The sequence below is a fragment of the Halichoerus grypus genome, chromosome 1, assembly GCF_964656455.1.
Source record: "Halichoerus grypus chromosome 1, mHalGry1.hap1.1, whole genome shotgun sequence".
Lineage (NCBI taxonomy): Eukaryota > Metazoa > Chordata > Mammalia > Carnivora > Phocidae > Halichoerus > Halichoerus grypus.
In genome coordinates, this window is record NC_135712.1 from 101164382 (window position 1) to 101191562 (window position 27181).

The 27181-nt window shown below is 38.5% G+C and overlaps 1 protein-coding gene across 3 annotated transcripts in view; it reads right to left on the reverse strand.

Moving 5' to 3' along the window:
• The window catches only part of NMD3 (NMD3 ribosome export adaptor), a 131543-nt gene that overhangs the window by 59698 nt on the left and 44664 nt on the right, over window positions 1–27181 (reverse strand). For 2 of the 3 annotated variants that reach the window (XM_078069647.1, XM_078069652.1), the window contains one exon: window positions 8527–8677. The exons of the other annotated variant lie outside the window; for it this stretch is intronic. The gene's annotated coding sequence lies outside the window, so the exon portion shown is untranslated. The remainder of the gene's footprint in view (window positions 1–8526; window positions 8678–27181) is intronic. 3 annotated transcript variants of the gene reach the window in all.

The window sequence follows — 27181 nt, forward strand, 5'->3', positions numbered from 1 at the left end:
GTCTCTCTCAAATATGACATTCCAGTCAAAGCCTTGGTAATATAACCAATGTTTATAATTGTGTGTGTGTTCTGTTACAAGGACAATAGATTATTATTGAACTTATGCAAATAAATATATTATGAAAATATAAGAATGCTCACTGAGAGTTCCTGAATTCTGGAGGGATTGGGTAGGAAGAAAAATATAAATGTTTCAGTTTGTTCATAAAGGTATATTTTATCAGTTTGCTGTAAGTCATAATCAGCTTAAGAGAAAAAGTTTCCTTAAATCTGGAAAGAAAAAACATTTTTAAAAATCAGTAATATTTCTGGGGTGCCTGGATGACTCAGTTGGTTAAGCATCCAACACTTGATTTTGGCTCAGGTCATGATCTTGGATCATGAGATAGAGCCCCACACCAGGCTCCACGCTTGGCACGGAGCTTGCTTAATTTTCTCTCTTCCTCCCCCTCTCTCCTCCCCTACTCTCTCTCTCTTTCTCTCTCTCGAAAATAAATAAATAAATCTTTAGAAAATTCAAGAAAAGTCAGCAATGTTTCAAACAAAAAAATCATAAAAGTTACAATTAGACTCTTCAGTTCATTCAGTCCCATGTTATTAATTCTTTTTTGCTTGAATCCAGTTTCTCCCCTAGTTCCAGAAATTCTTACCCAATTCAGTTTTGTGAACTTCAGGTTATCAGAACCTGTATTTGTCAAAAGTCCTTTCCAGAATCTCTGAAGATAAAACACACTTGCAAGATTATCAGAGTAAAACAATAACTATCTATAAATGACAAAAGACTTAAAAATGTCCATGATTAAAGATCTGCTGAGAGTTCACTGTGATGCAATTGACAAGGAAATTCAGTTATTTCTGTGATACACAATGCTTCAAGATAATAACTAGAATTACAAGGAATTACAAGTGCTAACATCATACCAAGACAAACAAAATTTTTTAAAATTTCATACATTTTCTAGAACACTTATTTTAATAACATATATCTTCACAAATAAAATCTAAGAAGGTTTAGCATCACTTATTTGACAATGCTTCCTGTGTAATATACCAAATAAGCCTAATTAGTTTAACAAATCTTTTAAGATGTTCTTGGGACCTTCTTAAATATCCCCAAATTTCTTCTGGGTCAAAAAATAACTTCATTAAGAATTTGATTTTAGGGGTGCCTGGGTGGCTCAGTTGTTAAGTGTCTGCCTTCAGCTCAGGTCATGATCCCAGGGTCCTGGGATCGAGCCCCGCATCGGGCTTCCTGCTCAGCAGGAAGCCTGCTTCTCCCTCTCCCACTCCCCCTGCTTGTGTTCCCTCTTTCACTGTCTCTCTCTCTCTCTCTGTCAAATAATAAATAAAAATCCTTAAAAAAAAAAAAGAATTTGATTTTAAAGAAACAATAAGTCTTGGCAAGGATGTGGGGAAAAGGGAACACTAGTGCACCGTAGGTGGGAATGCAAACTGGTGCAGCCACTGTGGAAAAGAATATGGAGGTTCCTCAAACAATTTAAAATAGAACTACACCACTATCCAGTAATCACACTACTGGGTATTTACTCAAAGAATACAAAAACACTAATTTGAAAGGGTATATGCACCCCTATGTTTCTTACAGCATTATTTACAATAGCCAAATTATGAAAGCAGCCCAAGTGTCCATCAATAGATGAATGGATGAAGAAGAGGTCCTATATTATACACACACACACACACACACATATACACACAGGAATATTATTCAGCCGTAAAAAATGAGTATTACCATTTGCAACATGGATGGAGCTAGGGAGTATAATGCTAAGCAAAATCAGTCAAAGAAAGACAAATTCCATATGATTTCACTCATATGTGGAATTTAAGAAACAAAACAAACAAAGGAAAAAGAAAAGAGAGACAAAACAAGAAACAGACTCTTAACTAGAGATGGTTACCAGAAAGGAGGTGAGTGGGGGAAGAGTGAAATAGGTGAAGGTGATTGAGAGTACACTTAACGTGCACTGAGTAATGTATAGAATCGTTGAATCACTATATTGTACACCTAAAACTAATATAAAACTGTATGTTAACTAAACTGGAATTAAAATTAAAAACTTAATAACATTTTTTTAAAAGAATTTTATTTTGGAAACTTTATCAAAAATACCAAAATGTTTGGACAATTGACTAAATAGGATCATAGGTCACTGTGAAATACTTAGTTATCTACTTAACTAAGTGACACTTAAAGATTTCAAAGGCAAATATAAAAGGCTACATAGTTCTGAGCAAAACTTAGTTCTTTTAATATTGAGATGACTAGGTTTACTTTAGTATAATCAAAAACCTGATGAAAACAGCATGGAACACAGGAAATCACTTTGATTAAATACAAATTCTTTGTTCTAGGCCATACCCAAAAGGTGAGGAAAGACCCTTTACAATCTCTTATCAGGAGCAGACCAATAATCTAAGTTCCAGTTTCATATAAGTACATTATTGATATTAAAGCTTATTTTTAAAACCTTTGTATCAAATGAATTCAATCTTATCCAGCTTGATCGCATATAACATTCCTTTTCCAAGATTCCTTTTTTGTAAACCTACAACTTTCTACAGGTGTTTTAGTTTGTCCCTAGTTCTCTCCCATTCAGAGATAATCAGCTTTGCTTTAGGACAAAATTACTTTATTTTCCCTCAACAAAAATGTAACTCTATTCCTCATACTTTTTCTTACTAAAAGTACACATCTTTTTTTAAAAAAAATTTTTTTTATTAATGTATAATGTATTATTTGTTTCAAGGGTACAGGTCTGTTTCATCAGTCTTACACAATTCACAGTGCTCACCATAGCACATGCCCTCCCCAATATCCATCACCCAGCCACCCTATCCCTCCCACCCCCCCCCACTCCAGCAACCCTCAGTTTGTTTCCTGAGATTAAGAGTCTCTTATGGTTTGTCTCCCTCTCTGATTTCGTCTTGTTTCATTTTTCTCTCCCTTCCCCTATGAGCCTGTCTTGTTTCTCAAATTCCTTGTATCAGTGAGATCATATGATACTTTTCTTTCTCTGATTGACTTATTTTGCTTAGCATAATACCCTCTAGTTCCATCCACATCATTGCAAATGGCAAGATTTCATTTTTTTGATGACTGCATAATATTCCATTGTGTGTGTGTATATATATATATATATATATATATATATATATATATCTCACATCTTCTTTATCCATTCATCTGTTGATGGACATCTAGGCTCATTCCATAGTTTAGCTATTGTGGACATTGCTGCTATAAACATTGGGGTGCACGTACCCCTTCAGATCCCTACATTTGTATCTTTGGGGTAAATACCCAGTAGTGCAATTGCTGGGTCGTAGGGTAGCTCTATTTTCAATTTTTTGAGGAACCTCCATACTGTTTTCCAGAGTGGCTGCACCAGCTTGCATTCCCACCAACAGTGTAGGAGGGTTCCCCTTTCTCCGCAACCCCACCAACATCTGTCATTTCCTGACTTGTTAATTTTAGCCATTCTGACTGGTGTGAGGCGGTATCTCATTGAGGTTTTGATTTGGATTTCCCCGATGCCGAGTGATGTTGAGCGCTTTTTCATGTGTCTGTTGGCCATTTGGATGTCTTCTTTGCAGAAATGTCTGTTCATGTCTTCTGCCCATTTCTTGATTGGATTAGTTCTTTGGGTGTTGAGTTTGATAAGTTCTTTATAGATTTTGGATACTAGCCCTTTATCTGATATGTCATTTGCAAATGTCTTCTCCTATTCTGTCGGTTGTCTTTTGGTTTTGTTGACTGTTTCCTTTGCTGTGCAAAAGCTTTTTAATCTTGAAGTCCCAATAGTTGATTTTTGCCCTTGCTTCCCTTGCCTTTGGCGATGTGTCTAGGAAGAAGTTGCTGTGGCTGAGGTTGAAGAGGTTGCTTCCTGTGTTCTCCTCAAGGATTTTGTTGGATTCCTGTCTCACATTGAGGTCTTTCATCCATTTTGAGTCTATTTTTGTGTGTGGTGTAAGGAAATGGTCCAGTTTCATTCTTCTGCATGTGGCTGTCCTATTTTCCCAACACCATTTGTTGAAGAGACTGTCTTTTTTCCATTGGACATTCTTTCCTGCTTTGTCGAAGATTAGTTGACCATAGAGTTGAGGGTCCATTTCTGGGCTCTCTATTCTGTTCCATTGATCTCTGGGTCTGTTTTTGTGCCAGTACCATACTGTCTTGATGATTACAGCTTTGTAATAGAGCTTGAAGTCTGGAATTGTGATGCCACCAACTTTGATTTTCTTTTTCAACATTCCTCTGGTTATTCAGGGTCTTTTCTGGTTCCATACAAATTTTAGGATTATCTGTTCTATTTCTTTGAAAAAAGTTGACGGTATTTTGATAGGGATTGCATTAAATGTGTAGAGTGCTCTGGGTAGCATAGACATTTTCACAATATTTGTTCTTCCAATCCATGAGCATGGGAGGTTTTTCCATTTCTTTGTGTCTTCCTCAATTTCTTTCATGAGTATTCTATAGTTTTCTGAGCATAGATCCTTTGCCTCTTTGGTTAGATTTATTCCTAGGTATCTTAAGGTTTTGGGTGCAATTGTAAATGGGATCGACTCCTTAATTTCTCTTTCTTCTGTCTTGGTGGTGTATAGAAATGCAAAAAGTACACATCTTGTTTTCTTTGCATATAGAAATGTGTCCCTCGTTATTTCTAGCAGTTTTAATTACATATATTAGAATTCTCAACGCGTAGAAACTTTAATTTCTAGTAAAAACTAAGAAATAAGAAATTGTAAACTGTTAGTTATACCAGCATTCTTTAGATGGGCAAATTTATGAATACATTTCATACTTCCTAGAAGTATGTACCCCCTTTTAATAGTACAATCTTTCATTGTGGCACAAGATATGTTTACTAACAAACTAACATCTTTAGTTTCTCTGTAATAAGAAGATAAAGTAGATAAATTTATTTTCAGTAATTAATGTTTCAGTATTTAAGTTAGTTGGAAATGATCTATATATTTTATGAATTTCCATCATCTAACTTAACTTAGTAAAACTCTAGGGTTTTAAAGAACCAAAAAGATTTGGGGAAACTATTTCGGTAGCCAAAAATATTGCTGAAAAGTTCATTTATGAACTTCAGCCTTACATCTACTTAATTCACTTGTTCTTAATAATTATGTTCAGATTAGTTATGAAAACTTCATGTTTTGCTGACAAATTCTGTAACAGAGATAATATGAATTTGATCAGTAAACCCATGTAGTTGTCTATCTGCATCACACTTAATGTTGGTAACTCTGAAAACATGTCTTATTAATTAAACCAATACATTTCAAGTAGCTTTTATTTACCAAAGATTATCCTAGATCAGGTGAACTTGAAAAGCATTTGGGTTAGTTTCTGTTACTCAGTTATATTTTTTTCAGAATTTTTATGAATACTAAATATTTTTGTAAATATTTTTGTTTAAGCCAATTGTTTATTTTTTAAAAATATTTATTTATTTATTTTAGAGAGAGAGCACAAGCAGGAGGGACAGAGGGAGAGGGAGAGAAAATCTTAAGTGGACTCCAGATTAAGCGCAGAGCCCGTCTCGGGGCTCAATCTCACAACCCTGAGATCTGACCTGAGCCAAAAACCAAGAGTTGGACGCTTAACAGACTGGGCCACCCAGGGACCCCTGTCTAAGCCAATTAAATAGAGCTCTTTCACAAATTAATTTTGGCAATACAATCTGGAGGTAGAAAAATATCACACATCTACAACATACATTTATAGATACACATAAACATACAAACAGACACAAACATAGATTTTACAATTACCAATATTTGGGGAGAAGATTTTTCATTTGCCCAATTTCCAAATACTACCTCTTTTTTTTTTAACCCTACTAATGAGAAACCTCTCCCTAATGTTTGCATTTCAGAGTGGCTCTTAGGTCTTAGAGAAGGGTGTGGAAAATCTACAGAACAAAGGCACAGAGAAAGTATTCAAGTTTCCTCCAGAGGTGGAGTTTTGGGGGAATATTGGCCTATTATCGGAGGTCTAAGGTAATTTAAATAATTCCTTCTTTTTCTGAAGTGCAGGAAAATTCCATTTCCAACGTCCCAATATCTGCAAGCATTTTGAGATGAATACAAGAGGTCTGGGAATTGGTAAAGATAGATGGGCTCTGAACTGCTTCTAAGAGTCACATTTCTGGTTTTGTATAGAGCTGCAAGACGAAAACAGTGGTTTCCAATACTCCTAAAGAACTGGATTACAGCCTGAATATCAAGGGACTGACCCATCTTTCCAGGTAAACTTGCTTCTTTACATCAGGGAGATTTCCAACTAAGGTGGGAATCAAAATAATTATGCTTTTGTAAAAGTCTGTATAAAGTGTTTTAACAAAAACCTTTTTTCTGAGTGTACAGTTCAACCTTGGCTTTTATCAGCCCCTGAATGCTAGCCTTCAGCTGATCATTTTTAGGAGGGCCTAGGAGGAATTTTGGTCATCTGTTTCCATCAGTTTCCATCTTTGGGTTGTGAATGGACACTAATCTTTCTAACTCCTCTCTAAATTTGGAAAGATATTCTGAAAGTGGAGGTAGAAAGGCTTTATAATTTCAAAGATCTGTTGCTGTTCAGGGGACATGAGTTCTTTGTGTGTGGGGTCTAGGATAGCTCCACAAAGGAGCTTGCATTAGAAGGTCTGAAGCTGGCTGATTTCAGAGCCCTGGAAAGTAGGGGTGGTAGGAAATAGGCAAGTGAGCCCTACTGCCTGTCCTAGATGCTTCTGCTAAATTTACTTTCTGGCTTTCAGCATTTACATGAGTAACCTGTATAGTTTGGGCCTAGAGATTAGGCCAGAGTGTTCTTTATAAATCTTGTAAGGAAAGGGAAATTAAAACAGGCAGATGGGGTCAGGTTTTGGGGATGGGAATTTACGTTGGATGTGAATATTGATTTTTGTCTTAACTCAAATTTCTGTTCCTTCATCTTGTGAAGAGAGCCTTTAAGGCTACTTATTATACCTTTGTGTCCACTTTTTATTTTTTATTTATTTATTTATTTTTAAAAGATTTTTATTTATTTATTGAGAGAGACAGTGATAGAGAGAGAGCATGAGAGGGGGAGAGTCAGAGGAAGAAGCAGACTCCCCGCTGAGCAGGCAGCCCGATGCGGGACTCGATCCCGGGACTCCAGGATCATGACCTGAGCCGAAGGCAGTTGCTTAACCAACTGAGCCACCCAGGCGCCCTGTGTCCACTTTTTAATTTGGTCTTTCCATAGGTACCAAAAAGACCATTGTTTAGAGGAGCGCTCTCTTTTTTAAAAAAATTCAAATACAGAAGTTTGTCCAATTCAAAGGATTCATCATCTGGCCATTGATAAGTAGGGTCTATTAATCTTAATAGCAAGTCAAAACAAGAAGCCTTTTATGGCTTGACCAAAGATGAAAAAGCCATCCCACAGGAGAGTGCAAAAAAAAAAAATGCAGACCTCACAAGATCCCAGAAAGTTTGCTCCCAAAGACAGTCTAAGAAAGCAAAGGCCTTCATTGCTACAGGTGGTAAGAATGGTATGGTGAAAATAGTGTTTCCCATTTCCCACAAGAACATGAGATAACTACAGGCGCAGACCCACTAATCTGTGACCGCAGGCAGAGGCTCCTGTAATGGGACTTTTTTCAGCACTAACAAAACAACAGAGGTTGAGATGACAAAAGCCCCTTACAGACCAGGACCTCCTATCACGAAATCCTCTGAGAGCTGGCATAGTTGGACAAAGAGAATGCTGCTTGTGACTTTGTGTCTCAGAATCCTTGTCTATTCAACTGGCCACCAAAATGCACCCCAGTAGGTGCATCTTTGGGTTGAGAGGCCAGACGGAATATTCTCAGTGGTCACAAAGCCACAATCTCAGGACATAGAACAAGATAACAAACGGCACAGCAGACAGAGACGAAGAAAAATAGTGCCTATCCCTGGGATGGAAAGGATCAATAAAAAACAAGAGTATTCATTACCAATGTAGAGGCCACTTTTAGAAAACAGGCTTGAGTAATAGAAGCCTGAGTAAGGTAAAAGGGCCCACAGTGACCACCGGGCTGAATGCAAACAGGCTCATTAATTAGGCAACCCACCTCAAAATATCTATAAGTCGTAGCTGACCAACAGGCTACTTACAACCAGACAGTCACCAAATAAGGAAAAGGCCATACGTTCCCATACCTCCTCACTTTCCCTCGTAATTATTGCTCCCCATCACTGTCTCCTGGCAGACAGTCTCTCCTTTGCTGTCCTGCCCACAGCTCCCTTGCATTGTAGTCAATAAACTTCCATCTCCTTTGTTTTGCCTTGGGTGAATTCTTTCACCGGTCACCCACAATCAATCCCTTAACAGAGTCACTATAGCAAAGGAACTAGTTTCACAAATATTTTCTTCTGCTAATCTACATTCAGAAAAGGAAAAGTGCCCCCCTCCCCGCCACTCTTGCTTTCATCAGACCCTGCAGGCAGAGAACTGGGAGACCGACATGGTAAGAATTCTTACCTTCTGCGGGCTCCTGTCAGAGATCCCAGGATCTCAGCTGCTGCAGCTCAGAGCAAGCAAAAAGTCAAGTCCGTGAAGTTTGTCCTTCGTGGTCGCCGTCTTCAGGGGTGGAAAAGTTTTCCCTTCTTCTCATCTAGGTTCTTTGGCTGGGCTAATAATTAAGTTGATGTAAGACAGATCAACAGGACAAAAACAAGTAAAAGTTCAATAACATGTATACCTTCTGCATACATGGGAGAGACCCAGGAAAAGAGTAATTTCCCCAAATGGCCAAAGGCATCACTTTAAACACCATCCTCAGCTAAAGGCAAAAGAAGATGTTGGGGGTGGGGAGTCAGTTGTGGGAGGTTACCAGGAAAAGCACAGTAAATAAGAGTAAGGTTGTAATGCAGATGTAACTCCAGGCCTTCTCCATTGATAACAGTTTGTGGAGGTTAAGAAACCATACAGTTTTCTCCTCTTCCTAGTACAGTCCGGAAGACACCCTTACAAAAGGAGATTTTTCTTATAAATGTACATGTCTCTTACAAAAAGATTACTGCCACTGGGTTTCCAGAGTTTCTTGTGTCTGCGGTTTCTTAAAAATAACCAGGGGTTATTTAGGGGTGCCTGGGTGGCTCAGTCGGTTAAGTGTCCAATTATTGATTTCAGCTCAGGTCATGATCTCAGGGTCCTGGGATTGAGCCCCATGTGGATCTCTGAGCTCAGCAGGGAGTCTGCTTGAGATTCTCTCTCTTCCTCTCCCTCTGCCCCTCCCTCTGCTGGAGTGCGCTCTCGCTCTTGCAAATAAATTAATAAAATCTTAAAAAAAAAAAACCAGCTTAAAATAATGAATATGCCAAAGAGACATATTTTAGGGTGGCATATTTTGCTTCCTTTCTATAAATGTAAATATAAATATATACACACACATATATATGTGTATATACCGGACATACATATACATGGAGTGAGAGAGATGAAGATACTAAAAATCCACCAGAAAGGCATAGAGATTATTTTAAATAAGAAACATTTGAGCTACAAAAGGTGCACAAACAAATCTTATCTGAAATTTCTTTATCTAACTAAAGCAGAGCACCCGGAATATACAGCTGCCATTAACCCCCCTTTGAGGAATTTTCCTGTTTGTGAGTAAACGGACTCTTAGCACCAGTAGTTGAGAATCCAGCTGCCATTAATTGCCCTCCAGGGGAGTTTCCTGCCAGGAAGGAGATGGCGCATTAACATCAGGAATCTTGCATACATTCCCGCTGAAGCTCTTAACTACCCACACCCTTTTCCCCCTACTAAGCTGCTATATAAACTATTCTGAGTACTCCCACTGTATGTAAGTAAATCTTGTCTTTTATCCTGTGAATCTGGCTATTGTCAGTTAATTCACAGGTCCTCATAACCCCAATCTGACTTAAGTTGGTAGAGAAAGTTTTTCCCCCAACAAAAAGCAAATGATAGAACAAATGAGACAAGATGTTAATAAGTGAGTTTAGGTAGAGGGTATATGGGTGTTCTTTCTACTATTCTTGGAAATTTCTGCAAGTTTGAAATTATATCCAAATAAAAATATAAGGAAAATACAAAGTGAACAAAAAACAGAGCTACTTGATGAAATATTATCTATGATAACAAAAAAGAGTAAATTTATTAAATAAATTTTTATGTATCCATTTAATGTTATCATACAGTCATCAAGCTGATGTTTTAAAAAATGTTCCATAACATGGAAGATGTTACACAAATGTTCCTTTTTTTTTTTTCAAGATTTTATTTATTTATTTGACAGAGAGACACAGCGAGAGAGGGAACACAAGCAGGGGGAGTGGGAGAGGGAGAAGCAGGACTCCCGCCGAGCAGGGAGCCCGATGTGAGGCTCGATCCCAGGACCCTGGGATCATGACTTGAGCAGAAGGCAGATGCTTAACGACTGAGCCACCCAGGCGCCCCACAAATGTTCCTTTTTAAAAAAGATTAGAGGGGTGCCTGCTGGTTCCATCAGTGGAGCAGGCACCTCTTGATCTTGGGGTCGTGAGTTTGAGCCCCACGTTGGGTGTAGAGTTTACTTAAAAAAAAAAAAAAAGAGTAGAACTCAAAACAATCCATGCAGCATAATCCCAATTAGGTCAAACATTAGTGTATGTGTTTGTCCCAGATGTCAACTAAGGTAAGAAGATCCTGTGTCTGTGTTGGTGTGGGAGTGGGTGTGGAGGAGGAGGTACTATTCTTCTCCTTGTCTTCTTTGGCTCCAAACTTTTGCTTTTGATAAATTATTTGTGTATGGATGCCATATCTCCTCTTTAGAGCATGGTCCCCAATATAAGTGACATCTCCTTTTTCTTAATTTCCTTTTAAAGCATAAAATAAGACATTTGCATTTGTTAAGGAAATAAAAGTCCTATGAATAGAGATCCCTCCACATCGCTGCAGAAAAGAAAGAAAATTGATTTAGTACTTGTGATACTGTGATTTCTGAGAAATATATATTTGGTCATCCAAATGATTTGGTCATCTAAATGAACAGTCTTTGTCCACTGTTCCTGGCTCATACAGCTCCCCAAACCCTTGGAATTTCATAATTCTGAGAGTGGAGAGTGATACAGGTGTTTTTGTTTTGTTAATGAGGTGACTTTTGGAAAGCACATAAGGATGGGGGCTGGTGGCCAATGGAGCCAACGATGTGATTACAGATTTGGAACTTTCAGTCCTACCCCAACTACCTTTAGGGAGGAGAAAGGGGGTAGGGGCTGGAGGTTGAGTCAATCACCAGTGGCCAGTGATTGAATTAATCATGCCTGTCTAATAAAGCCTCCACTGAAACCTAAAAGGATGGGGTTTGGAGAGTTTCCAGGTTGGTGACCATGTGGAGACTGGAGAGAGTGGCATGCTTGGAGAAGGCATGGGAACTCCAACCCAGTTCCCCATTCCTTACCTTAGCATTTCTTCCATCTCTAGGAAATTAAAGGGAGGTGAAGGGAATCTGATTTATAGCTAGTTGTTCAGAATCACAGGTAACAGTCTGGGGTTATGACCGGCTAGTGTCTTAAGGCGGGGGAGTGTTATCGGTAGAGAGCAGTTTTATGTAAGTCTTATCTTATATTCCCCAGTCCCTAGTCTGAGGAATCTGATACTGTCTCCAGGAAGATAGTGTCAGAATTGAGTTAAATTCTTAGACACCCTGCTGGTGTCTGAGAATTGCTTGGTGTTTGGGACATGCTCCCACTGCCAAACACACATATTGGAATTGAGTCCAAGAATCTAATTTACTACTCAGTAAGCCAACAGAGCAGTACATGTACATAGGTAGCCGGTGAGTAACTATGAAGTGAGAATAAAATTTCATATAATTAACTGAATAAAGCAGAAGAAAGAATAATTAAACCCCTCTTATCTACTTGAGAGACAAATAGTTACTCAAGATAGTCTGCTAGGTTAACTCCAGAGTTGTGTGTGGAACTTTCAAGGGAGTATGAAGCCCAGATTTTGGATACATCTTTGCACAGGGAACATGGGGCTTATCTAGCCCTGGAGAGATTTATCTACCTTCCCAAGTGTTAGAGTAGGGAATCAAGGACTGTTTTGTTTCTAAAGAGACCCTTTCAAGGAAGAAGGAACAGGGAACATTTTTCTTCCCCTTTACAAGCAGAGAAAAATCATTTTTATTTATGCTCACACATGTGCAGCAGCTTTTGAGACTTCTAGAATGATGTATCTGAAGCATGAGACTACAAGATTGTGGCACCTGGCAAACAACAGAAAGTGGAACTTTAGATGTCCTCGTTAAGTTCTGTGGGTCACACCAATGACTGGAATTTTGCCAGGAGCACCTCCATCTCCGAAGGCTCTGGTCTCCTGCCATGTTTTCATATTCCCTTTCCACACTTCCTGTTTCTCCCCTTTAGACAACTTCCTCCCCTAGATTTCCCCAGTAAACTCAATTTCCCTTGTATTATTATGCAGAGCAATTTTGTTTCCCAACCACTAACTAGGCTCTGGCACATCAAAGACATTTCCACTCCCAAATGCTTTACCAATGGTGGGCATTGACTCCAAATCCCACTCTCTAATTGCAGAGAAAAATGGGCAGAGGCTTTGCAATTTCAGTCTTTTCCCTTCTTCCTTTCTCACCAGTGTCTGAAGGAAGAGAGAAGTAAAGATACATTGTTCAACTGCTAATAGGAATTATGCTATTGTAGGGGCCAAGGACAAGTTGCCCCAAGAGAAGTCACCTTGGATGTAAATTATTTTGAATTGAAAACAATCAAGGCCCAAAAGGCTCAAGAAGAAATTCTGACTTCCCTTCCCACTGCCTGGAAAGAATAGATAGAGGACTTGCTCCAGGAAGAGAGCCATCACCACAGATAACTATACTATAACATGAATTAGGGATTGTAGAGAAGTTTAGCAAAGTGTGTTTGTTAAAATTCCTATGTCCCATTATTTCTGCATGGCCCAGTAAACATTTCTTTACCATTTACCCTGTTTCATCTTCCAGTGAATTGCTTTCTTTCCCTTTGAAGTCCCAGATTCCTACCCCCTTCTCCTTAGTTCAGAATGACATATATACCTCATTTCGCCTGTCTTTGGAATTTCATATCAGTGTGGATTCCCCTCATGTACAAAATGAAATTTGATTTCTCCTGTTAATCTGCCTCATGTTAATTTAATTCTTAGTCCAGTTAGAAGAATATTTTTTTAAAAAAATTTTATTTTTAAGTAATCTCCACACCGAATGTGGGGCTCAAACTCATAACCTCGAGATCAAGAGTCACATGCTCCACCAACAGAGTCAGGCAAGTGCCCCTGGTTCAAGAAGAATCTTCAACAGTGGAAAATTCCTTCCTCCCCAACATGATCCTTCACCTCCATACCAACCCCCACCCCCCCCCACAGAAGGCAGAAATGTCTATACTTGGGTTTTGTTTTAAATTATTATTTTTCTTTGATTTTTCATATTTCTTTGTTCTCAGATATTTATTTTTAGTCATGTCTTATCTAAAAATTGAGCTATATCTTTTATTTGCCATCAAGTGATGAGATACTAGTTTTATATGAAATTAGCAAAGATTTTTGGTTTTGTATGACCAGAGGGGTTAAAAAATATGTTGTCAATGCCTAGCTGAATAATAAATGGGACTGATAACTGTATTCAAGGCTCAATTTTAACCTAAGTTTGGACTCCAAATGCTCTTAAATTGTCTTCAAAAATCACGTATCCAAAGAGCACAGCAAAAGAACTGTAGAAAGTATAAATCATGTAAAGTAAGTAATAACCACTGAGGAATGACCACACATAGATAAAGCTGTCTTTCTTATTGTCACTAATACAAGTACAAAATAACTGCCTGTCACATGCCAGGAAGTGCTGTCAAAAGATTAGAGAAATTATCAGAGTTTTGGAATTGATCATAGAATTTTCAAGGATAGGGGAGGCTGGTGTGACTCATCCATGCTTCATGAAGGACTGACAGCAACATGTTGATCATCAATCTGTCAAAAAGCCTCATGCTGACTTTTAGGAGAGCTATTTATCTTCCTTCAAAATAGAATTCAGTTAAGAAAAGCAACAAAGCTTATGGGTTTAACTAAATAGGTAACATAGTCAAAACCTTGAAATTCAGGAGCACATGGTCCAGACATTACCATATCTCCATGATGATCTGCAGAGAATCTGCATATTGAAAATGTGGGAAACTCCTGGACTCAGATGTCGATTACAATACGGAAGAGAAAAGAGGTAATTATGCAGATGAGTAGTATTAGTTGCTCAGGCTGTCACAATAAACCTAGCATAAAAATACAAAGGCCTAACTATTTCTTTGGGTCTTTATTTCCTTATGAAGGCTTCCATGCCACATAAAACTTGCATTAAATAGATTTGTATGCTTTTCTCCTGTTAAAAAAAAGAAAATTTCCGGTGCACCTGGGTGGCTCATTTGGTTAAGCAATCGACTCTTGATTTTCGGCTCAGTTCATGATCTCAGAGTCAAGAGATTGAGCCCTGTGGGGCTCTGCACTCAGCAGGAAGTCTGCTTCCTGTCTCTGCCCCTCCCCCTGCTCATGCGTACTCTCTCTCTCTCTTTCTAAAATAAATAAATAAACCTTTAAAAATGAGATAAATAAAAATAAAGAAATAAGAAAAAAAAGTTTCCTAGTCCAATCCAACAGAACTGAATTGCTTCTGTTGCCCCAACTAGGCTCTATCAATTTCGTAAATGTATAGACACTCTAGGTTATCTACCTGCTTTCCAACCCTCTTCATCTTTTCTAGCAGGGTCTTTTCCTATGAAAAAGATTCAAAATGGCAAACTATCACTACCCTAACTCTGCTGCACTTAGGACAGGGTCAGGTGACCCCATTCTGGTCCCATTCCTCTGAAAAGTGCTGATTTTTGTTGTTATAGTGGGTGGAACCAATTTTCAAACTTTGTCTTCCCCGCAGTGGGTGTACATCTGAAATCATTATTCAGTTATTTTAGCCTTACCTGGGCTGCTTAGAGCCTTCCCCATGTATGTGTGGTTTAGGGCCCAACCAGAAATTTGAGCAGAGCTCATATGCAGAATTTGAGGTTCCCCTCTCAGGCTCTCTCCTTTCCAGGATGTTCCCCTTTATTCTCCAGCTGTTGTGGTCCCTCTGAATTCTGTGCTCTGGTTCTTCAAGCCAATAAAATTGTGGATTTCTGTGCACAGAGGTTTTAGCTACCCCTCCTAGGGCTTGTCCTCAAACTAAAAGTCTTTGAAAATGGAGAAACTCACCCAGTGCAATTTTCCTCTTCCAACTGTTGACCCAATTTCTACCTGATTTTAGTCTCCAATGCCTCTAGGTCACTGTTTATCTTTGCCCAGAGTTTACAGGTGTCGTATGCAGGAGGACTGGACTAGGAGAAGTTAGTTCACACTTACTTCATAATTCTCTTTCAGAAGACAAAAGAAATATGACAATGGACTCACAATTTTCAGGTATTCGACCTTACTGAATACATAATATAAAGAGGCTCAAAATCTGTATAGAAATTGCTTAATCTTTTTTTTTTTAAGATTTTATTTATTTATCTGACAGAGAGAGACACAGCGAGAGAGGGAACACAAGCAGGGGGAGTGGGAGAGGGAGAAGCAGGCTTCCCGCTGAGTAGGGAGCCCGATGTGGGGCTCGATCCCAGGACCCTGGGATCATGACCTGAGCCAAAGGTAGACCCTTAACTACTGAGCCACCCAGGTGCCCCTAGAAATTGCTTAATCTTGTTTTTACAAAATATCCCCATTCTTTAAAGAATTGCTTATTTTAAATGTCTTCATTTTTACTGATAGGCTAATGAAAAATGCCCATTGTCTATTATATGTAAAGGAGATAAAACTATTGATTTTTCTTATATATGAAAGTAAATATTGTTAGTAGTCAATTGTCTTCCACTTGGATTGACTTCACTAATTTAGGGTCTTGCTCAACATTTTATCATCAATAGCAGTCTGGGAAAGTATGACCACTTAATAAGTTTTTAAAATAAACTTTATACAATGAGTAATGTCTACCATTAATGGAACTATTCTCTTTGTGATTTAATTGGGAAAGTTTAGTTTCCAGATCAAAATTGAGGATGCAATAAATCTTACCCAACAGACCTATCAGAAAAACAAAGTATTCTATATTTTCTTTTCAATAGCCAGAAATCAATAGGTCCAAAATAGTAGCTATAAGAAGAACAATACATATGGTAGAAATAGCAGAATGTGAACCACCCTAGAAGAGGCTAAAGGTGTCATCTTCTCTCATTTTCCAACAATTCAAAAGGTAGCTCCTGCCTTGTAATTATGCATTAATAATATTCCTGAGATTATGACAATAGATTCACATTTACATGAGCTGTCATGCTGAATAAAGTAACAAACATTGTGAAAGTGAAAAGAGTAAAGGTCAAAAGCAGAGCACATTTATTTTGGACCCTGCAGGTTGCTGACATCCCTGAGGTGATGGTGATAGAACCCCAGCTTTCCTGGCCCTTATGATGATGAATCAGTGCTAACCAACTGACAGATGACCTTTTCTACACTGGCTTCCATTTATTGTTTTTGCAGCTGGTTAAACAGCAGTGTTGTAACATAGGCCACTGTGAATCCACAGGAAAGTGATTATAGGCATGGGGGAAATATCTTTCTTGGAAATTAAAGCTAGTTTGTCTGTATGAATGAGAGCGCTTGATGAGAAGACTTTAAACACTATATTTGTCTGATGATGCAGTGTCAGAGTTGGCCTCTTTATAGAAACCATGCCTTATTTATCCAACACCTGGAAATATGAAAAACACAAGCTTCTGAAACTTTCTTCTAGTACATACAGGTTTTGTCCACAAAATAATAACTTTGCAGTCTATACACTCAGCTTCTCTCTCATCTCTTGGTATCTGGGAAATGATTGTAGTTCACAGATATATTTTGTTCAATCTGCAAATGTTTAAAACAAATGAAATAATATTTTAAACTATGGAGAGTTTTCTCTGAAAAATTTTTTAAAGCACATAAATTTAAACCCAGATTTCCATCTTCTCTTGAAACTAGAAGAATCTGGCAACCCAGCATTCAAATTCCTGCATGAGAACACGGACGTGATCTGAGTATTTGCAGCTTCTGGAGGACCTGTGCTCCCCATTCATATTCCTGACCTGCTCAGCCCCTAGAGGAATTGAGTTTGATATCTAGGCCTTGAGCAATTAAAATACTATCTTGTAAACATTATTCACCAGTGGATGTAAAGATGAGGTTGTTATTGATAAGGCCCAGTAGTCTTTGAGAAACAGTCCCAAATATAGGAGATTATAGAGTAACCACTCTTTAATCAAACCCCTACAGAGAATATGTAGGCTTTGTCAAGGTGACTTTCCAGCATACCAGCCAGAAACTATTTTTTTAAAAATTCATTTATACAGGTTTTTAGAGAACAGCTGAATACTTTTTCAATGTAATTTATTTTTATTGTAAGATCTAGGAATTCACTATTTTTGCCAATCATATATTTCCAATATGAAGTGAAAGTAGAAATGTCTTTACCCTCTAATTTAAGAGTGGTGAGGGAATTTGGAGAAATTTAAAACAAGAACTGAAAGTTATCAGAACATCAAAAAAATTGAGCTTGTTAAGAGAATGGGTACAATCTATATGAAAGAAGTAAATTCCTGACCAAAGTTCTGATAGACCAACCTAATGATCATAATCTATATTATGCACTTGCTCTCATTTTGGTCATCAAGACAATCTTATGATATAGATTGTATTTGTTATCTATTACCACATAAAAAATTACCCCAAAACTTAGAAGCTTAGAACAACAAACATTTACTGTTTGGTTAACTCTAAATAAGACTTGGGAAAACCTATAATTACCAAACTAAAATATTGATATATACATTCCCTTCCATTTGTTCAGATGGTGGCTTGTACAAACATCCTCCTTAATACACACACCCATGAAAAAAAAAACATGTAAGAAAAGTTTTTGAAACGTAACATCATACCACAATGAGGAATAATCCCCCGCCACAAACCTGTTCTCCGAATGGATCCGCATCCTTGGCAGGCTGAGAGCTTCACTGTTGCTTTCCTTCTTTTCCTTGCTTTCCTTTTTTTTTTTTTCTCTATTTCCCTCATTCCCTCTTCGAACAAAGCTAATTTTAAAACATTGCTTGAATTTTATGAACCCAATTTTGCTCTTAGGATATTCCACGTGAATTAAGAAAATAAAATATATCCTATTTTTATAGCCACATTTTGGAAGAAATTAAAACCACACTATAACAACACACACACACAAAACCGCTGATAAATTGCTATTATAGGCTCTTCTATAATGCAAATTAAATAGTTGACTGCAGTACACATAGAACATCTGCTAACCCAAATTAAAATGAACGAGGAACGAAATTACAATTGCTTTTTCCATCTATTCATAAAGAAGATGAAACGTATTATGAGCCAGATAGTTGCAATGTTTTAAGGTATTGCCTACGAGTAAGCTTAGCACAGTAAATTGAAGCAATAACTAAGCAGTGTCCTGGGGACCTGAAAGAGTTAATGACCGTGGCTGCCTAAGTGCTTAATTAACAGCTGGGCAGAGTTACCAGGCAACTCTAATTCAGTAATAACAACAACAGGTACAGATTTGTTCTCAATCCCAGACCAATGTTGGCCATAGTCCTTTTTCTGGAGTTGAACTATTTTATGCTTTCTTGCTTTAATTACCTGTTATCAAATTTATTATCTCAATATGCATTTATTATACAGTAGACAATGCAAAACTGTAGAACACAGAAAATAATTTTTAGAGACATCTCATTCTCAAAAATTTGAAAAATGGTAATTTGAATGCCTGGCAGAAAGAGACAAAAGATAATGCCAATTTCTCTATGGAGAACAGCCCATTGCGTTTCTTTCTCCCCTTCTGTGGCTCGCCCCACTGGCTCATGTAATTATCATTGAAGATGACAAGATTTGCTTGATCTTGGTGACCTGACTTTCCTCTTAAACTTTTTTTCACCATCAAAGAAGAAACAGTATCCTGGTCTTTCAGTAGCACATACATTGAAATTGGAGCAAATCTCAAAAATGGGATTAGCATGACCCAACTCAAAATGACATGAAAACTATTAAAGTACTCCACATTTTTTACATTGCTAAAAAATTAAGTGAATGGTTTGTAATACTAGGCATTATTTTCACTGGTGTGTAATAGGAAACTTAAGAAATGTTTAAACAAGTCATGGTATAATTTTTTTTTTTTTTTATTCTTCAAAGGAGCTATGAAAGATCCAGCCAGCTTTCTGCTCTAGCATCTCCAGGGTGTAGTTCTTATACCAAGAGCTCTTCTCCTTCCACCTTGCATCTATATTTTAGAAAAAAATAATGAGGAGGAAAAAGACAAAAGATATGCCCCAGCTTAGTCAGACTCCTTTCAGAGAGTTTTCCTAAATATCCCACATGGTAGATTTACACAGTATCTCCTTGGCCAGAACTGTGTCCTACGTCATCCATCCACCCCTTGCTTCAAGTATTTAAATCAAGTATTTAAGCTATATATGTTGCCATCAAAACTAAAATAGAGTTCTGTTAGTGAGGAAGAAGAGAGAAACTTCTATCAGGCAGGCAACTGCCATTGTCTGCTAGATGACATGATAGAAAGATGTGACGATATCACAATGAATGCAGAGGAGAAGGGCAAAGAAATTAAAACAATGTCAGAGAACAAAATAAAATGAAGAACAAACATGACCTGTCCAATAATTGACGTTCCTGTGGGGAGCTCGAAAGAGCAGTTAGTATATATTCAGTGCTTAGCACACTCTAGGTATTACTGTAGGTAATTACTACAGACGCTTTCCATATAGTAACTCATTTAATCTTCACAATAATCCTTTGGGATAAATATTCACCGTTTGCTTGTTTACTGAAACTGCTTATTTTCCATCAGCCTTATTTCCATTTTCTTTGCCTTTGTGGAAGAACAGCTTAAGACCACTCGGTGGTTGTTCCTACCCATTCAGGGGCCTGAGCAGTGGGAGGTGCAGACCAGTCTTCCGTGGCAGGCTGAACACTCCAGTCTTCACAGGGAACTGCTGAATAGGCACAGAGGACACCTTCATGCCTTTGGACAAGTCCACAACTTCAGGTTGAGTAGCAGTGAACTCAGGAGCGGGAACAGTCCATTCACCCGGAAATTCCTCGCTGGTCACGGCCTTTGCAGCAGCGGCCTACTCTTCCTTTTCAGTCTCTTCAGGCTCTCTGTAGGAGAGATCAGGGGTGGCCTCCCATGGGTGTTCACGGGAGACGGTGCCACACGGTGTGCAGAACTTCGAACATCCATCACCTCCGACCCACTGCGTGAGCTCCCGCGCTGTTGTGTGGGTGGCCGTGTCCACACAGCACAGAGGAGAGTCTGGTTACACAGAGCGATGGCAGGCGGGTTAACAGAAGACATCTCTGTGAGAGGCTGGTGGTCAGCCGGGGATCCGTAACCACCGGGAGACACAGCCCCCTGCAGGCCGCCAGCACCTGGTTAGCGAAGGTTCCGGGAGCGAAGCGGCCACAATCAGAGTGGCTCCTGCGGCAGCAGCTGACATGAGCACAGCCCCCGGGCCACTGTGCCTGGACGATATGACACTGACATCAGCCGGGTTTTTGATGGCAACAACGGCATGAGCAGCCGGTAGACACTTCTCTCAGGTTCTCTTCAGATTTATGATGTAGACGCCATCACTTTTCCCTTTGTAGATGTACTGTTCCATTTGGAAGTCAAGGTTGGTGCCACCTAAATGGGCTCCTCCTGCAAGGAATTTGAGGACATCCTCCTCCCTTTGCAGGATGTCGGGGCTCTGGACATCGTGAAAGTTTCTCTTTAGGTTACAATGGGAATGCAGAACTAAGCCCTATGATTCCCTCCCTGGGTAGCGGGAAAAGGTGTTTTATCACCATTTTAGAGATGAGAATATAGAGGCACGAAAAGAAGCCACTTGCTCATGATAAATAGAAAATAAGCTGAAGAGCCAAATCTCAAATGTAGGTGTTAGAATCTATCGTCTTTGCACCTATGCCCCAATGCCTTCCATTAGGGTGACCAAGGTTATTGGATTTAGCACAGACAGTCCTGAGTTCCAATACACCCCTCAGTCCCAGGCACAGTGGGATGGTTGGTTACCCCATCTCCCAGAGTTAATCCTGTTATCTTTCAGAGCAGGAACATTTTCTTTTCTTTTTCTTGTTTTTTAAACAACAATATATTTTATTGGTAATAATAGACTTGAACTAACCAGTAAACCATAATCTATAAAGAATTTTTGTAAAAATGCATTTATTTTCTGATAATAAATACATCCAAATTCCAGTTTAAAAAAAAAAAAAAAAACCAGGATGGTGGAAAAGAGCAAAATGGAAAGATAATAATCCTGGGCTCAAAACCAAATGATTAAATCAAAGAGAGAAATATTTTCAGATTCCTCTCAGGGAGTCATGTAATCAACACCATTTCTCTCAAGGTCTCTCGACATTTTCAATGCTAAAATCAACACATAGTTTTCAAGAACAATAAAAACATAATGACCACAAATCCTTAGTGGTTTTCATAATCTTTTTCTTAATCTTAGAAGATAGGAGACACAATATGTCTGAATGATGAAGAAACATTTATCCAAAGTTGGTAATTCTTTAAGTTTCACTTCATTTATTTTTCCTTCTTACATAAATGTGAGTTTTCTTATGGTCACAGAAAAGACAATTTAGAAGTAATTTTGGTTTTAAAATTGAATAATCAATTTATTAATTTACAGATTCTAATTTCATTCTTCCTTAAGCATTTAACTTCGGCTTACAAATCTCATTATTCCATTATAAGTCAAGCAGATTTGAACTGTCACTTTTAATGGCCTTCAATTAATATTTGGTTACATTCTCAAATGTAGTTAATTAAACTCTTTTAAATGTTTTAAACAGGGTTTATAAATTTAATATATTGACTTTCTTTTAAGTCCTTCAATTGTCTAAATGACAAAACTTCCCAAGTAATTAAATCATTCTTATGAACTAAATTTTTTTTTAAAGATTTTATTTATTTATTTGACAGAGAGAGAGACAGCGAGAGAGGGAACACAAGCAGGGGGAGTGGGAGAGGGAGAAGCAGGCTTCCTGCTGAGCAGAGAGCTCGATGCAGGGCTCGATCCCAGGACCCTGGGATCATGACTTGAGCCGAAGGCAGACGCTTAACGACTGAGCCACCCAGACGCCCCCTTATGAACTAAAGTAGTTAAATTTAAAAATATGGTGAAACTTAAGGTCCACTAAATGTTCTAATACTATATATAAACAGTAAAATTTCTACTTAAATTCATAAATCTAAATCAGTTACTCAATTCTACATTTTATTTATTTATTTTTAAAGACTTTACTTATTCACTTGAGAGAGAGAGAGACAAAGAGCACAAGCAGGGGGAGAGGCAGAGGGAGTGGAAGAAGCAGACTCCCCACCGAGCTGGGAGCCCGACATGGGACTCAACATGGGGCTCGATGTGGGGCTCGATCCCAGAACCTAGAGATCATAACCTGAGCTGAAGGCAGATGCTTAACCCTCTGAACCACCCAGGCGCCCCTCAATTCTACATTTTTAATTGGAATCACATGTCTATGTTGTTAATCTAATAAGTATAATTCTTGTTAGTATTACAAACTATAATGCTAAATATGCACAGATTCTTTAGCAAAAGAAAATATTAATATGACATATTAATGACATATTAATATGGTCTCAACTATTTCTATTATTAATTCTATAACTCTTATGGGTATTAAAAATGATATCTGGTCTGAATTTTGGGTATTTCTCTCTGGTTTTCTATAACAATTGTAGTCATAACTTTTTTTTTTTTTTAAGATTTTATTTATTTATTTGACAGAGAGAAGCACAGAGAGAGAGGGAACACAAGCAGGGGGAGTGGGAGAGGGAGGAGCAGGCTTCCCGCGGAGCAGGGAGCCCGATGTGGGACTCGATCCCAGGACCCTGGGATCATGACCTGAGCTGAAGGCAGACGCTTAACGACTGAGCCACCCAGGCGTCCCTAGTCATAACTTTTAAAGGCATTCTACTAGTTCCTCTGTTTAATTCAACTAAAATTAAACACTTTTTTAAAAAAGATTTTTTATTATTCATTAGAGAGAGAGAGCTCGAGCAAGAGCATGACTAGGGGGAGTGTCAGAGGGAGAAGGAGCAACAGACTCCTCAATAAGCAGGGATCCCGATGTGGGGTTCGATCCTAGGACCTCAGGATCATGACCTGAGCTGAAGGCAGACACTTAACTGATTGAGCCACCCAGGTACCCCCAAATTAAACATTTTTTAATAGCTTCTGATTTGTAAGTTTCTCTTTCTCGCTCACTCTCCCATGTGAGTAGGTGTGTATATTTGCATATGTCTTTGTGATTGTGTGTTGTGTGTATTTGTGTGTGTTTGTGTGTGTATTTATGTGTATGTGTATTTGTATGTGTTTGTACGCATGTGTATGTGTGTGAGGTGGTAGTGGAAGAGAATGACTCCCAGTATTTTCAGAGAGAGCTGATAAGAATACTCACCAATAATAATAATACCAGTGATTTCAAAATAGTGGGATTTAGGGATATTTGCTGCTTTTTACCTAAATTTTTTTCTCTATTGCTTGAACAAGCAAGTGTCAACTTTAAAAGAAAAAAAGAAAAGCTCTCTATTTTATTTTTTTAAAGATTTTATTTCTTTTTTTTTAGAGAGCGAGCACGTGCATGCGAGCAGAGAAGGGGCAGATAGAAAGGGGGAGAGAGAATCTTAAGCAGGCTCCACGCTCAGCACAGAGCCCTTTGTGGGGCTTGATCTCACAACCTTGAGATCGTGTCCTGAGCCAAAATCAAGTCAGACACTTAACCCACTGAGCCACCCAGGTACCCTAAGATTTTATTTTTAAATAAATTCTACACCCAATGTGAGGCTTGAACTCATAACCTCAAGATCAAGAGTTACATGTTCGACTGACTGAGCCAGCCAGGCACACTGTAAAGTATTTTTTAAAAGGATAACTTCTTTTGTACTGACATGGAAAGATATCTAGATCATATTCTTAAGTCAAAAAAGGAGATTCAGAATAATACATATAGTATTATCCCATTTTTGGAAAAAAACTGGGATAAAAATTTAATGTATGTATATTGATGGGTCTCAAAAAATACACAGTATCTCTGGGATGGGTCTGGAATTGGGGGCTGGAAGTATGTGATATGTAGCTGCCTAGAATAGGAACTTTAACCTAAACAAGAAGGAAGTTTACTTTGGGGTCACATAAATCTAGGCTCTAGGCTTTTCCAGGTTTGGTCCCACCATCTTTCAGCTGTGTCTCCCATATTCAGTCACAAGATTGTTGTTGTACCTCCAGGCATTACCTCTAAATTCCAGTCATGAAGAAGTTAAAGAGAAAAAAAATGTGTTCCAGATGAGTTTATGTATTTCTCAGGGGGAAAAAAAAAAACAGCTCTCTCTGAAGTCATGCCCAGTTAGCATGTATCTCATTGGCTGACTGGGCCATATGACCACATGGCTGCAGGAAACTGAAAAACCTAGCTTGTCAGTGGGCACATTAATCCTTCAAACATAACAGAATTGCTTAACATTAAGGGAGAAAAGATAGTTTATATATATATATACTCCTATAGTATTTCCATTTTTATGATAAGAATGTACTTACGGAGTGTGTGTGTGGATTTTTAATTTATAAAGAATTTATGTAGACAATGAGTGGAGGAAGGGCATTCCAGATAGAGAAAATCGTCTGATTTAAAATATCTAAATATGTGGAAAATATTTCTAGTATAATTGTATGTGATTGTATATAGTTTTCGTTAAAAAGATGAATTGCTAAAATGATCTAAACTGTTATAATGAATTTTTTTTTTAAAGATTTTATTTATTTATTCATGAGAGACAGAGAGAGAGAGAGAGAGAAGCAGAGGGAGAAGCAGGCTCCCAAGGAGCAGGGAGCCCAATGCGGGACTTGATCCCAGAACCCTGGGATCATGACCTGAGCCGAAGGCAGACGCTTAACCATCTGAGCCACCCAGGCGCCCTATAATGAATTTCTTATGCAACATAATGCACTGTGTTCAAGATACAACATTTAGAATAAACTAAAAGCTGGAACACAGAAAATGCTTCATGTAGGTTAAGCACTGGTTTTGTTGTTATTATAGCATTCACTCACACCCAGGCAGTTGGGAAACTAGCTGGAGAGAATCATGCACCAGCCCAAGTGAAAAAAATCTATTATTTGCTCTTCATACTCAAAAAACTAAAAAAAAAAAAAACAAACCACATTTATTTGTAAATCAAATAGTAACATGAGATTGAAGCTTGGAAACAACAAAAACTTACCCTCAATTACTCTACAACTATTTATTTTATTTTTTTAAAAGTGAACATTTTTTAAATTTTATTAATTTATTTTAAGTAATCTCTACATCGGACGTGGGGCTTGAACTCACGACCCAGAGATCAAGAGTCACACGCTCCTCCAACTGAGCCAGCCAGGCGCCCTATGACAATTTTTAAATTTAAAAGATTTTTGTCCATCCATTCTCTATCCTTCTGTGTACATGTTTCACCTATCTGTAATTTCAAACGACTTTCTACTTTGTAAACCGGAAACCAATTATTACGGAGAAGAATTAATGCAAACGTTTTTCTTATTTGCATAAACAAAGAGATAAAAGCAGTGAGGTCTAAAAGAGTAAATAGTGTGATATGTTCTCTTCTCTGCACTTTGTTTTCCAAAATTCTGTGTTTGAAAGTAGGTGACAGGGTGCTCAATCAGCAGCACATATACTAAAATTGGAGGGAGAGGAGGTAACAGGTTTTTTTGTATTTTAAAAAAACTACTGTCTTTTTGAGAAAGAGTGCAACCCACGCATTGGAAGGGGAGGTTTCAGAAGGTGAAGCTCTGGAAGTAGATTGTGTGCTCTGGATGGAGGAAGCAGCTGCCTGAGGAGGAACAGGAGCAGCTCGGGGTGAGCTTCAGAGCCCAGAGCTGACAGGACCAAGAGGCACTGAGGGTAGGAAGGATGAGTCAGAAGCCTGGGCTGGGGGAAATTCAGAGGATGTGGGGGCAAGGCAAGTTCCTCATCTCGACTATTGACTTCTGGAGGGAAGTAGTTCCCTCTGACCCTTGCGTGTTTGGGGAAAAGTCATGAATTCTAGAGAATGGCACGAACTAAGCAAGGAGATGGACTGAGAAAAAGTCCTATGATTGCAATAAAACTTTTACAGGTCTAGAAGTAAAAATTAAATTAAGTTAAATTAAATTAAATTAATTAGGTGGCATTGCAAAGTCTCCTCAAAAATGTTCGTCCCTTCTGCCCCACTGGCTTTGTAGGCCCCTTGGTGCCTGTACTGTGTTTTGTATTTGTTAAGTGTTCACTAAGAACATATTACATGACTGAGAATTGGACTGATGGCCCCAGACGGATCATCCTAGGAGATAACATTTGTACAAGATGTCTTTCAGATTTGTAATCCTGGCATCCCCTGGGTTGATTTCTCTGCCTTTACTATCTTCCAGAGAACAGGGACCTGTCTGTGTTACAGAGTTCTGTAACCTGTAGCCTATGGGATCTCTTTCCTCATCAGCATTTTAATCCAGGACTCAAGATTTGTCTGTCACTTGCTGGTGGTTGCACAGCACCTCTCTTCCTCACAGCAACGCTATCACTAACTGTGCTGCTCATTGTCCCCCACTAAGACACCAGCCATGGCACCGCATCACATCAGGCTCGGACCAAGCAGAGGACTCCATCCTAACCACTGGCCTGTGGGCCGGCAGTCCTCAGGTGCTGACAGAAAGCTTTCTATACAATGGGGAAAAGATGGTCTCTTCAACAAATGCTGCTGGTGAGACAGGGAAACTGAAGGGACCCCATGAGAAAAAAAGCTGGTTCTTTCTCCTTGGCTTCTTTTCCCGTTTCTATTCTTGCTAAGGTCTGCACCCCCACCCACTCTACACATGCCTTGTAATACAAATAGCATATGTCTTCCCTGCAAGGGACAAGGAGTTATTAATGATTGCTCTAGAATAGATAACATTTGAGGAAGGACCAGGTGAGAATGACTGGAAGAAGCTAC